Consider the following 6,000-nt stretch of genomic DNA (forward strand, 5'->3'; position numbering starts at 1 on the left):
GGATCTCCGCAGGGCAAGTTCTTCTGTTGGTGACTCATGATTTCCCCCTGAGGAAGTTGCCATGGGAATGGACGTATCTCCCCCTGAAGGGTTAGGGCCGATGACAGGCATATGAGTGCGCTCCTGTGTAGAGAGAATGTCCTGAAGTATGCTGTCAAAAAAGAAAAAATTAGAAGGAAACAAGTCGGTTGGGGATGCCGTGGGAAGAGAGGGATCATTAGGAAAGTAAGGGATGGTTTCGTTAAAGGTCACATATCGGGAAATGTAGGATTTGTAAGTAGTAGGATCATAACATTTGTAGCCCTTCTTTTCTGAGGAGTATCCAAGGAAGATGGTTTTGACACAACTTTTTTCCAGTTTATGGTGACGTCTAATGTGGACAAAGGCGGTACCAAATACACGAATGTGACCTAGATCGATTTTTCTTTGTTTGAGGAGTTCTAGGGGGCTAAGGTTGTTAAGAACGGAGCTGGGAAACCGATTGATGAGATATGCTACAGTGAGGATGACATCCGACCAAAAAATGTGGGGAACATTGTTTTGAAAAAGGAGAGTACGAGTAACCTCAAGAAGATGTCTATTTTTCCTTTCTGAAACCCCATTCTGTTCAGGGGTATAGATGCAAGTAGTTTGGTGCAGAATACCTTCTTGGGAAAAAAATGCAGAAAATTTTTTGTTGATATATTCAGTACCATTGTCTGAATGGAAGATTTTAATTTTGGCATTGTACTGATTTTTAATAAAGGTATAAAAATTGAGAAAACATGGAAAAACGTCATTTTTTCCTTTTAATAAATAGACCCAAGTAAGTCGGGAGTAATCGTCAATAAAAGTGACAAAGTAGCAGAAGTGATTGTAGGAGGTAATAGGGGCGGGTCCCCAAACATCAGAGTGGATTAAATCAAATGATTTTTCTGATTTACTAGACGACGATGGAAAAGGTAATCTAGTGTGCTTGGAAAATTTACAAACATCACAACAACTGGAGTCTATTTTAAGATGAAAAAGGTGATTCAAAATTTTGTCTGACGGATGCCCAAACCGTTGATGCATCAACAAGCCTTGGTTGGAAGGGTTGGTTGTGGTCAAACACTGACTGGGAGTGGTAAGATAGTATAGACCATTGTGAAGGTATCCTTCACCAATCGTCTTCCCGGTAATTCGATCCTGAAAAGTCACAGCAGATGGTGAGAAAATAACATTGCAATTTAAAGTCTGGGTTATTTTACCAACAGATAATAAATTCAATTTAAAATTAGGTAAAAGAAGGATATTTGGTATAGGGTGATTCAAAAGGGTGGAGGAGCCAAAACCAGAAATTTCGGCTCTATCCCCATTAGCAATGATCACATGTTGGGAATTCACAGGAGTAAACTTGTGCAATCATGGCCGAATCCCAAGTCATGTGATCGGCCGCCCCGTAATCAATAATCCAATCAGAATATGTAGGTAAAAAATCTGTGTAATTGTGAGATACTAAACCTGACCTATGGGATTGCTGAGACTGTAACATGGACTGGAGCTGAGAAATTAGGTGTGAAAGTTGGGAATTGTCAATCACGGATCCGGCCGTAGGCTCACTGTGGCTAGTTTCACGGACCGCCCAGAACCGCTGCCACCGGTCGCATTGGCCGGACCGGCCCAGGAGTTGTCATTGGAATGGGCCGCCGCACCAATGGCCGGGGGTCACGGGTGGCCCAAATGTTGCTGCCGGGTCGCTTGTCGGGTCGGATCGGGGCATTAATGGGTCCTCCCGACCCGACAAGTGTGTCAAAACCCGTAGGGTTAGACACACTTAATCCCACAAGACCCATTCTATTTTCCCCTCTCCTTTCTTCCCTCTCGCGCCGCCCTCTCCCTTGCTCACCTCGGTGCTGCGCCGGCCGAAGGTTGGGGTGCAGGTGCCATCAACGAGCGGCGGTGTGACCCTGCTTGTTGCAGTGGTGACACCGCTCGAGGTTGGTGGGCATCCCCCTGCCTCGGGCTTGGTCTCCCGAGAGAGCAGCGAAGGCTCGGCCTTCATTGTCGTCGGGGTTCGATGCTCCCATGGTGACGCGACGAGTTTCTTCTTGCTGTACGAGTGCTATGACGGCGTCGAGCGGAGGGAGGCTGCTTGAGAGAAGTATTTGGGACCGGAGAGCTTCGTAGCTCATATCGAGCCCGCCGAGGTAAGTGTATACTAAGTCCCGCTCCTCGGCCGCGAGCTTGATCGGGTTCATTGTGGGTGGGAGGTAACTCAGAATTCCTCCCACCGGGTTAGTACTTTGTCACAGAGCTTCGGACCGGTTCCTTGCTTGATGTGTGCTAATTCTTGTTTTAGACTGAAAATGTGTGTGAAGTTGTGTTCTTGTACATACAGATTTCTCATCTTCTCCCACACAGCCTGTGATGATGCCAGGAGCATACATAGTCTGGCAATCTGAGGCTCCATCGTGTTGGTAATGAGGGACATGACCAAATAGTCGTTTGTCTGCCATTCTTCGATGGTTTCAATCTCCTCTTTTGTTGGTTGGTTCGGGTTTTGAATTGTTGGCTTGGTTAGGGTTCCTGTGATGAACCCTAATTTTTTCCTGCCACTCAAACCAATGTAAACTGCTCTTGACCACTCGAAATAATTCTGGTTTCCCTTTAACATAATGTTTGTGAGTTTGGTGAGATCATTTTGTGACATGATGAAAAAAAAAAAATTCTGATTGTTGGGTAGATGATAACAGGATCAATCCTGCTCTGATACCATGTGGAAAAATTGAATGTAGAAGAACTGAGATTTTATTGATAAAATGATGATTAAGAATTCTGAATTTATAAAAGAAGTGTGTATCCTGTTATATACACTTGTAGCAACGGTAATTTTTTGTGTAAGGAAAGGTAGAAGCAGCCTTTTCCCTTAGGGAAGAGGTGTTGCTCCTTTTCCCTCACTAGGCCTTTGATGATCTTGATATCTGAGGCCTTGACCAGCAGTTAAAGACTGTTGGTCCTTAATATTGGTCTTTGCCTGCTGAGTTATGCAGGTATTGGGTGCTTCAACAGAAACCTTGACATTCTCCTGTTATTTTTCTATTGAAAGAACATAAACTCAACAAAGCTTCAGAGGGCATCTAGCTTGGAGGAGGGCTCCAATCAACCTCAGGTGGATGAAAACCATGAATCGGAGGGCATTTCTGGAGGGCTCTGACCGGAATTCGGGAACGGACTCCATAATCGAAGCTCCCTTGCATTTCGCTCTGCGAAAATTAAAATACAATTAGCTTACTTATATTTCCCACTCCTTCAAAAATTTAGAGTCTCTAAATGCTAATATAAATTAGCGACGGATTGAATCCGTTAGTTCATTTATATCAACTTAATCTTTGGGGTTGAGTGACTTGTTGAGAAATGATGCATCAAACAAAGCATAAGAAACGAACCTCCAGCATCTACAAAGAGCAGCTGCTAATTGACATGTTTCATTTTTCCTTTTTAATTTTAGTTCTTCCCCAAAGCCCATTTACATGTATATACATCCCATAATTTAGTTTATTTTGAAGAAGCATGAGGCTAAGATATTTCAATGGAGATGAGTTCAAATACATGGAAATTGTGTTAAAAGAGTGAAGCTTGAAGTGGGACGGAAAGAAGGGAGCTTAAAGAATGAAGGGCTACTTTTTCTTTTTAATTGCTACTCTCTTGAATCTAATCTTGATGGAACATTTCTCGCTTTATCCGTCAAAAATTATAAGCTATTTTTCTTTTTAATGGTTCCTTTCTTCGGTCAATTTTGATAAGTTAGTTTTTTTATTTATCTAAAAATGTAAATTTTTATATTGCTAATTAATAATTACATATCCAAAATACCCTTTATTGTTCAACATAAAGATTAACATTTATTATTAATTTTTTGATTTCCTGACTTAGAGAATAACAAATTATTATATACAAAATTCTTTTAAGTTATAATTATTATATATTAGTTGTTAGTAGGTTAGGAATTTTTTAGATGGGTTATGATGGGTCTGACAAACGGGCTTAGTGAGCAGATGAAAAATTAATCAAACATAAAGTAGAGAAAAGACTTTTAATTCGAATTAGGCTTGAATTAGACATAATGTAAGACTTAAATAAAACAAAAAAGAAAAGTAAGGATCAGTAATTTTAAGATTAAAAAAAAAAAAAAAAAGAATTCTCGCAGACGGTGTGAATAATATGTAAGGGTGACGGTAGGATTAGGTAGTGCCGCAGTCCAGACGGCACGTGTCCACTGCGGGACCAAAGAGAGGGTCCCCACTCGCACTGCGTGACAGCTATTTTTTATTTATTTATTTTGCCAATGACCGGTCCTCCACTTTATTTTATTTTTTATTTTTTATAAATAAATGAGTCGTCGTCTTTTTAAATAGTAAATTTTATTATTTTTAACACTAAATCTAAAGCTGATGATAAAACGCTAAAAAAGGTCTAACGAGAAAGAGAAAAAGAAAACAACTTCTGTACTCCATTACAGTGTCTAAAAAGTTACAAATTATGTGATAAAATTTATATCAATTAATATAAACTAATTTTTATGATATTTACTAAATTAGTAATTAAAACAACAGACTATATTTTAGGATAATAATCATCCGGTATCATTGGCAACTTCTGTACTCCACTACAGTGTCTAAAAAGCAAGATCCAAGGTGCAAAAGCAAAAGCATAAAACACAGAGATAAACAAAGGTAGATCTTACCAAGTTCTTTCATTTTTTGTTTCTCTCTTTTCTAAGCTTGTAGATCTGATCAGACTTGACAAGATTTCCAAGAAAATGAAATAACCAGCAGGACAAGCCAAGGAAGGGGAGGAAAATTGCTGGAGGTCAATGGTATGGGAGGTCTCGGGAAGAATTACCATTTTGCTGATGAAAAAGCAAAAGCAATATTGCCCGATCCCCCCATACCTATAACTCCCAGCACCCCTCTCCCTTTACTTCTTATCCTTGTCTTTCTTCCGATTCCCTGTCATTCAAAGATATGGAAGTAAAAAGAGAAAGAGGGAAGTTCAAGGAAGTGGATGGAATGGGTGGTGTAGGCAAAAATATACGACTCAGCCAAAACAAAAATCTTTCTTTTATGAACTGAAGAAAGAGACCAGATTACAGCACACACATGCTTTTCTTGATGCCTCTTCTTTTCGCCTACTCACCCATCTCCATGAACTTCCTCTAACCCTCTCTTTCTCTCTAACAATCTCGCCATGATAATTATTTTGGTTGGTTAAGAAGTCATGAGATGGGTTCTATATAATTGGTGATTGAAAGAACCCTAGGGTCAATTACATTCTTATCCTTGAGTTTTACCTATAATTACTTGTGAACCATTTGTTAGAACATTCTAAATAATATTTTATTTACGTTATTTCATTAAATTATAAATAAATAATTTTTTATTTTAATTTATTTTAAAATGAGTGTGTTGTAGCACTACTTCTTATTTTACTTCCTAATTAATATTTTATCAATAAAAAATAAGAGAGAATGAATAAAAAGAAAAAAATTAAATTTAAATAAAATATAATAAAATATTCTTAAATTATTTTCTTTTTTCTTAACTTTAAAAAAAGAAATGCAGCTCTTAAAACTTTTTAAAGAAAGAATTAAAAAGTCTTTTGGAAATCAATTTTTTGTATTTAAAAGTTTACTGTGGATGTTTTTAGTGCATATCATTATTTTACTTTGATGCTTAGAGCATTTCTAATAAACTTTTAAATTATACTATTATAAGGATTATATTCCAAATTTAGAATTCCATAATTCATTATCGTTCTCTAATACTTTTTAAAGATTTTTTTTTAGTTTCTTTAATTTTAAAAAGAAAAAATAGTTCTTAAAAATATTTTATTATTTATTTTTAAAAAATATTTTATTTTTTTTATTTTTTAAGAATTATATTCTCTATCTTTATCCATATTCTAAAAAATTAGTTAAAAAATATTATTAGAACACACGTATTTTAAAATAAATTAAAATATAAAATTAAATATTTAATA

General features: G+C 37.2%; 1 long non-coding RNA gene across 1 annotated transcript; it reads right to left on the reverse strand.

Annotated features, from left to right (window-relative positions):
• Positions 1 to 2,753: 2,753 nt before the first annotated feature.
• LOC125369898 lies at positions 2,754 to 5,431 on the reverse strand. Its single transcript, XR_007215582.1, has 2 exons — positions 4,706 to 5,431; positions 2,754 to 3,224 (listed from the first exon to the last, which is right to left on the reverse strand). It is a non-coding gene; the product is annotated as an uncharacterized LOC125369898 (long non-coding RNA).
• Between the last annotated feature and the right edge of the window lie 569 nt (positions 5,432 to 6,000).

The sequence above is a fragment of the Ricinus communis genome, chromosome 4, assembly GCF_019578655.1.
Source record: "Ricinus communis isolate WT05 ecotype wild-type chromosome 4, ASM1957865v1, whole genome shotgun sequence".
In the NCBI taxonomy this organism is placed as follows: Eukaryota; Viridiplantae; Streptophyta; class Magnoliopsida; order Malpighiales; family Euphorbiaceae; genus Ricinus; species Ricinus communis.